A 7368-nucleotide genomic window follows, 5' to 3' on the forward strand; every position below is an offset into this window, starting at 1 on the left:
ACAGTAAGTCCCCTACATACATAGTTCCGTTCGAGAGTGCATTCCTAAGTCCAATATGTTCATAAGTCCGACAAAGTTAGACTAGGTACCCAGCTAACACAATCGGCTATATAGTACTGTACTGTAATAGGTTTATAATACTTTCCACACAAATAATACATAAAAAACAAACAAACACAAAAAGTAAAACATTTTTAATCTTACAGTACAGTACCTTGAAAAGTACAGTAGTACAGTACACAGCTGGCATACAGGGGCACGTTTGCATCTTTGAAAGTTCGCAACTTGAAGGTTCATAGGTAGGGGACTTCCTGTACTAGGGGTTAAAACTTTAACATATCTCTGTGGGGGACAATTCAACTACAACCTCTCATTCCTAGGCAACCACTAATCCACTGTCTGTATTTATGGATTTACTTACTCTGGACATTTCATATTGATCTTGGGTGGCCTCAACCTGCAGTGGCTTGAAGCAGGATCTGAGTTCCCTGACAAGAGACTGAAGCCAGGCCAGGGCAGAGCAAGTGCTGAATCCTAACCACTAGACCACAAGGGCCAGTGGCTAGTGACAAGGCCCTGGCTTGTCTGCTTTGGAGAAATGAATTTCAACAAAGAGATGGAAAGTAGTGAAACAAGTAAAGTGTTTATTAGAAGGAAAAAAAGGTACATGTGGATAGACACACATGGATGGGCTCAGAGAGAGAGAATCACATCTTTGTGGTAGTTTAAATCATTTATATGGGGCAGTTCTTCTGGGTTTCCTCTGGCCAATCATCTTACTTTGCGTGGCTCTGAGTCCACATTTGGTTTAACTCAGGGTCCTCCCCTGTGCATGTGCACATCTCTTAGCCAAGATGGATTTCAGTGCAGAGACCTATGGGAAGGTTGATACCACCTATTATGGGGTTGTGCCCCCTCCCTTTTTGACCCCTAAGGAGGCTTTCTGAACATGTGTAGTCAAGGAGGTCTCCTTGACCTCAAGAATGAGAAATACATGGTCTCTTTATCTCTTATCTGAGCAGGACTCAGCTCCTCCTTGCTCCTGCCATTATCTTTATCTTGGAGTATCTGTCCACAGGGGACAGATTCCAGCTGCTCAGCCTGGGGCCCATCTATCTTCTGCCTCAATATAGGTGTTATTATACAATGTATAGTCTTTTGTGACTAGTTTCTCTCACATAGCATAATATTTTCAAGGTACATCCATGTTGTGGCATGTTGGATCACTACTCCATTACTTTTTATTCCAAATAACATTCCACTGTATGGATAGATCACATTTTGTTTATTCATTCATTAATTGATGGACATTTGGGTTGTTTCTACTCTTTGGCTATTATGAATAGCACTCTCTGAATATTCATGTACATATTTTTGCGTGGACATATGTTTTAATTTCTCTTGGGTATATACCTAGGAGTGAAATTGTTGGGTCATATGGTAACTATGTTTAATCTTACGAAGACCTGCCTGATTGTTTTCCAAAGCAGCTACACCATTTTCATTCCTACCAACAATGTATGGGGTTTCCAATTTCTTCACATCCTTGCCAACACTTGTTGTTATCTGTCTTTTTACTTATTAGCCATTCTAGTGAGTTTAATGAATATCTCATTGTGGTTTTGACTTGCATTTCTCTAATGACTAATGATGTTGAGCATCTTTTCATGTGCTTATTCCCATATTTTTAGATAAATCTCCTCTCTTAAGGGCCAGAAATTTTTGTCATGTTTTTGTTGCTTACAATTGTGAATCCCAGAAATGTTCCTGAAGGTCTCCTTGAGAGGTGTCTGTCTTCTGAGTTGGTTGTGGGCCTAAAAAAGGGGTTCTCTAAGGGTCTTTTGAGTCCTCACTAAGGTCCCTGAAGATCCCATGGGTACAGAAGTTTCATTCCATGGAGACACTCCAAATTCACCAAGGCCTTCAGGGATGAGAAGCTGTTTCCTAACTCATTCAATCATTCAGTAAACACTCACTGACACTCCCTACCTGTCCCTTGTCTGGCTCTGTGCCTGGGGTTCCGCCTTCAAGGAGATCATCATCTGCTACAGAAGGCAGATGTGGACATAGCTGGTCACTGCTCAGAGTGACCAGTGCTACTGCAGAGGAAAACGCAGGGGCTCTCTGTCCCTGGGAACAGGAGGCTTCTTAGAGATGGAGACAGCTGAGGTAAGACCTAGAGGATGAATGGGAGATAGCCAGGTGACAGGGCAGGGAGTGTGGTGGTGATCAAGGAAGGACTCAGTCAGAGGGACAGCTTTGTATTAGTGGTGATATACATTCAACTGCTGTAACAGTGATCCTAAGGGACATAAACAGATCATCTTTAACAGTTCAAGGTAAGCAGTCCAAGTAGGAGTATAAATTACCTATTTCTTCATAAGAAATTACCCCAAAACTTAGTGGCTTAAAACAGTAGAGATTTGTTGTCTCATGTATTTTCTGTGGTCAAGAATTTGGAAGTGGCTTAACTAGGTGATTCTGGCTCAAGGTTCTCATGAGGTTGCAGTCAAGACATCAGACAGGGCTGTAGCATCTGAAGCTTAACAAGAAGCTTGGGTGTTGGTGGGAGGTCTCAGTTCCTCATAATGTGTATCTGCTCTCATGATACAACAGCTGGCTTCTGCCAGAGCAAGTGATCCAAGAAAAAGTGAGACAGAAGCCACAAAGCTTTTTTTTTAGTCTCAGAAGTCATACTCTGCAGGGATGTGAATACCTGGAGGTAAGGATTATTGGAGGCCATCTTGGAGGCTGGTTTATGTAATCTGCCTTCTTAACTCCAGTGATTTATTTATTTATTTATTTGTTTATTTTTGGCCATACCATGCAGTTTGTGGGCTCTTAGGTCCCCAGCCAGGGATTGAACCCGGGCCCTCGGCAGTGAAAGCGCAGAGTCCTAACCACTGGACCGCCTGGGAATTCCCCTTAACCCCAGTGATTTATAGCTCTCCTACATGTAACACACTCTCACCCTCCTCCAGCTCCCTCAAAAGACTCATCCCATTACAGCGTCAACGTGGAATCCAGAATTTTGTTATTTTAGTCCAGTTCAGCTGCAAATGAGGCTCCTTGGGAGTAATTCCTTAAGTATTCTTATCAAGTACGGTTCTGCTTTATTCGAACACTAGCAAGAGAGAGACAAGTTATCTGCTCTCTACCCACCCAACATACAATGATGGGACAGGCCTAGGACAACTGCTATGGACTCTCCTACTCGAAAAGGGAGGAAATAGGAGGCACAAAGGAGCCACTGCTCCATAGCAATTCTGAAATCAAGCAAGGCACATTGATTCTGAAATCAAGAAGTTCCATGATTCAGACCCAACCTGAGAATACACTGTGGGTCTCTGAGTCATCTTTTTTTTTTTTTTCCCATGAACGTTAGCCTGTTTTTGTAGCTAAGTAGTTTTTTCAGCCAATTTCTTATTTGTACAAGTTTAGGAGTCTAAAGCCTTCTTTTCATCTTATATCATCTCTGTCTCTTTCAAATGTAGGCATTTGAATTTGTGACACATGGTATAGACAAAGGTCTTATATGAAAAAATAAAATCTGCATTCAGGAAACTAGGAGTTCAGCGTGGCCCAAACATTTGGTGTTCCCTGGGTTTCTTTCTGCTAGAATGTCTAAATATACTCACAATTATTGTCTAGTTATACATCAGCCCTCACACCCAACTGTGAGAGCCTCTAGGACAGGGCCTCTTTCTCAAAAAGAAATTACAAATCCATAAATATGGTAGATTTTCACACAACTCTCTCAGCAACTGTTAGAATATGCAAATTGAAAAATCAATAAGGATAAACAAGATTTGAATAAGATGTTTAAAAATTTTGACCTAATTGACATATATAGAGAACACTGGATCCAATAACTATAGAATACAAATTCCTTTCAAGTGTATATGGAATATTTATTGATATGCTAGGCCATTACATAAGTTTAACCAAATTTCAAAGAACTGAAATCATGTAGAGTATGCTCCATGGTCAGTGTTGGATTACGGTAGTAATAAATTTTTTTTTTTAATTAAAAAAAAAGGAAAAGAAAAATGTTTGGAAATTGAACAGTATACTACCAAATAATCTATAGGTCAGCAAATAAACCACAATAGAAATTACAAAATATTTAAAAACTTGTGGAATGCAGCCAAAGCAGTACTTAAAGTGAAATTTATGTTTTAAATGTATGTAGTGGAAAGAAAAAAAATTGCTGAAAATTAATTATCTATATATCTACCTCAAATAGGTAGGAAAAGCACCCAGAAATTAAATCCAAATAAAGTAGGAAGAAAATAATAAAGATGAGGGAAGAGTTAATAAAATAGAAAACATGAAAGAGAGCATCAAAAGAACCAAATGTTAATTCTCTGATAAGACTCCTAAAACTGATACATTTCTGGCAAGACTGATGAATGAAAAATAGAGGATACCCAACTATCACTTTAGAAATGAAAAGAGTGTGTCATCATTACCAATTCTACATTCATCAAAAAGATAACAAGAGGGGAATTCCCTAGTGGTCCAGTGGTTAGTACTCAGCGCTTTCATTGCCGAGTGCCCGGGTTCAATCCCTGGTCGGAGAAGTAAGATCCCACAAGCCGTGCAGCGAAGGTATTATGAATAACTATATCCCAACAAACTTGAAAATTCAGATGAAATGGACAAATTCCTAGAAAAACAAAGCCTATTAAAATTGACACAAGAAGAAATAGGAGGGCTTCCCTGGTGGCGCAGTGGTTGAGAGTCTGCCTGCTAATGCAGGGCACACGGGTTCGAGCCCTGGTCTGGGAGGATCCAACATGCCGCGGAGCATCTAGGCCCGTGAGCCACAACTACTGAGCCTGCGCGTCTGGAGCCTGTGCTCCACAACAAGAGAGTCCGCGATAGTGAGAGGCCCGCGCACCGCAATGAAGAGTGGCCCCCGCTTGCCACAACTAGAGAAAGCCCTCACACAGAAACGAAGACCCAATACAGCAAAAATAAAATTAATTAATTAATAAACTCCTACCCCCAACATCTTCTTTAAAAAAAAAAAAAAAGAAATAGGAAAACTGAGCAGTCCTGTTTCTAATAAAGAAATTGAATTAAAAAAAAATCTTCCCACAAAGAAAACTCCAGGTCCAGATATTTCCAGAGAATAGAAAAAGTGGAAGTACTTTTTGACATATTTTATGTGATCAGCATTACCTAGGTACAAAAACCTAACAAGAACATTGTGAGGAAGGAAAATTACAGGTCAAACAGAGATGCAAAAATTCTAAACAAAATATCAGCAAAACTAAACCAAGATCTATAAATAAGATAATATGGGACTTCCCTGGTGGCACAGTGGTTAAGAATCTGCCTGCCAATGCAGAGAACACGGATTTAGTCCCTGGTCTGGGAAGATCCCACATGCGAGGAGCAACTAAGCCCAAGAGCCACAACTACTGAGCCCGCATGCCACAACTACTGAAGCCCGCTAGCCTAGAGCCTGTGCTCCGCAATGAGAAGACCCTGCTTGCCTCAACTAGAGAAAGCCCGAGTGAAGCAAAGAAGACCCAATGCAGCCAAAAATAAATAAATAAATAAATTTATATATTTTAAAAAAGATAATATTACACAACGAAATTTTGTTTATTCCAGGAATACAAAGTTGGTTTGACATTTGAAAATTAATATAGTTCACCCCATTAACAGAATAAAGTTTTAAAAAATCGCAGATCATCTCAAGAGATGTAGAAAAATAACATTTGATAAAAGTCACTGCCCATTTATGGTAAAATCCTTTTCAAACTACGCATGGAAGGGAACTTCCTTTATCTGATAAAGAGTAGGCACAAACAACCTACAGCAAACATCATGCTTTTTGGGAATATATAAAAATCTTTCCCCCTGAGATGGGGATGAGAACAGAGTGCCCACTATCACAATTTCTATACAACATATGTAGTAGAGGTTCTCCCAATAAAATAAAAAGAAAACTTAAAAGATTAGGGGCAATAAAAGGTAAAACTGTCATCATTTGAGGGCTTGGTCTGATTCTTCTGCCAGGGCCTGGCACAGAGTAGGTGTTTGGTGAATAACTGCTGCGTGGACAGATGGAGCAATAGATGGACCATGAGAATGTTAAGTAATGGGCCCCAAGGCAGGGGCCTTCACTATGGACACTGGCCACTACACAATCAGTAGAAAAAATAAAACAACAGTGAAATCCCATACAGTGAGAATTTTTATTGATGAAAAGTTGTTGGAAGAATCACAGAAATCTTGATAAAATGCAGACCAGCCAAGTCCTGTCTCCATTTCTATTTTCTCTCTAGGAGCTTCAGCAGAGAGGTCAGGAATTTGGCCCACTGTTTTGACCCTAAGGATGTTTTTGTCTTGTGTTTATAAATGCAGATTTTTAGATGGAATTATATCATATTGATTACTTTTGTGTGAGATAATATTCCCCAGAACAAATGCCATTAGGTCAGTTCAATACTTCTGATTTTTCTACACAGCCTATTAAATCTATTTCCAACCTATCCATATTCACTTAAACTGAGCTACAATTATCTTCATCTGAAAAACAGTTTTTTATATAAATTTTATAATGATGATATGAGTTAGTCAATTAAAAAGATCCATATCACAGTTTAATAATTATAGCTTCTGCCATCGTAAGGTATCTTCTGTGGTCATTATTTCTATGTTTTATCAGGTCTACTTTTCCTGGGACAAATTTGCCAATCTACATTTTGTCAAGAAGATTTATTTGATTTTTCCATCAAGTTTTAGTCAATACGTAATTTCTCTGTGTGCAATTTACTACTGTCAGTGTTATTTTTTTTCTCTTGATTACGTAGTAGGGTACAAATCTTACTCCACAAACTTAGGGGAGTAAGAAATGACATTATTTTATTCAATTTAAATCAGATTAAGCCCTGGTCATTATTTGGGTTCCTTCCCTTCCAAAGATCTGGGGTGTTAGGCAAGAAAAATATTTGAGGAGTCTCCTTCCCATGCTTAGTGGATACCAATAGACTTCTGTCTACCATGCCACCTCCAGAGAACAGGCCACACACATGTCCAAGCCCCAGACCTTCCTGGTTCTAGGAATCTCCTCTCTTTCACTGCCTTCAAAGGCACTGGCCTTCTTTCCTCCACCCCTTAACACCCCCCGCCCCCAGCATAATCATTTCATGGCCTTTCCAGAAAACAGCCTCCCAGACTGTCTTGGGTGAGAAACAGACAAATTTCTCTTCCCCTTAATTTATCTATTTAAGGACTGGAGTATTTCAAGGAAAGTTTAGGAGAAAGCAAAATGCCTAGAAGAAAATATGAGAGCTGGAAAGGATCGAGTTGGTCTGGGAGCACAGATTTCTCATTCTCTTTGAAATCAGT

Source organism: Delphinus delphis, chromosome 8, assembly GCF_949987515.2.
Source record: "Delphinus delphis chromosome 8, mDelDel1.2, whole genome shotgun sequence".
Taxonomy (NCBI): domain Eukaryota; kingdom Metazoa; phylum Chordata; class Mammalia; order Artiodactyla; family Delphinidae; genus Delphinus; species Delphinus delphis.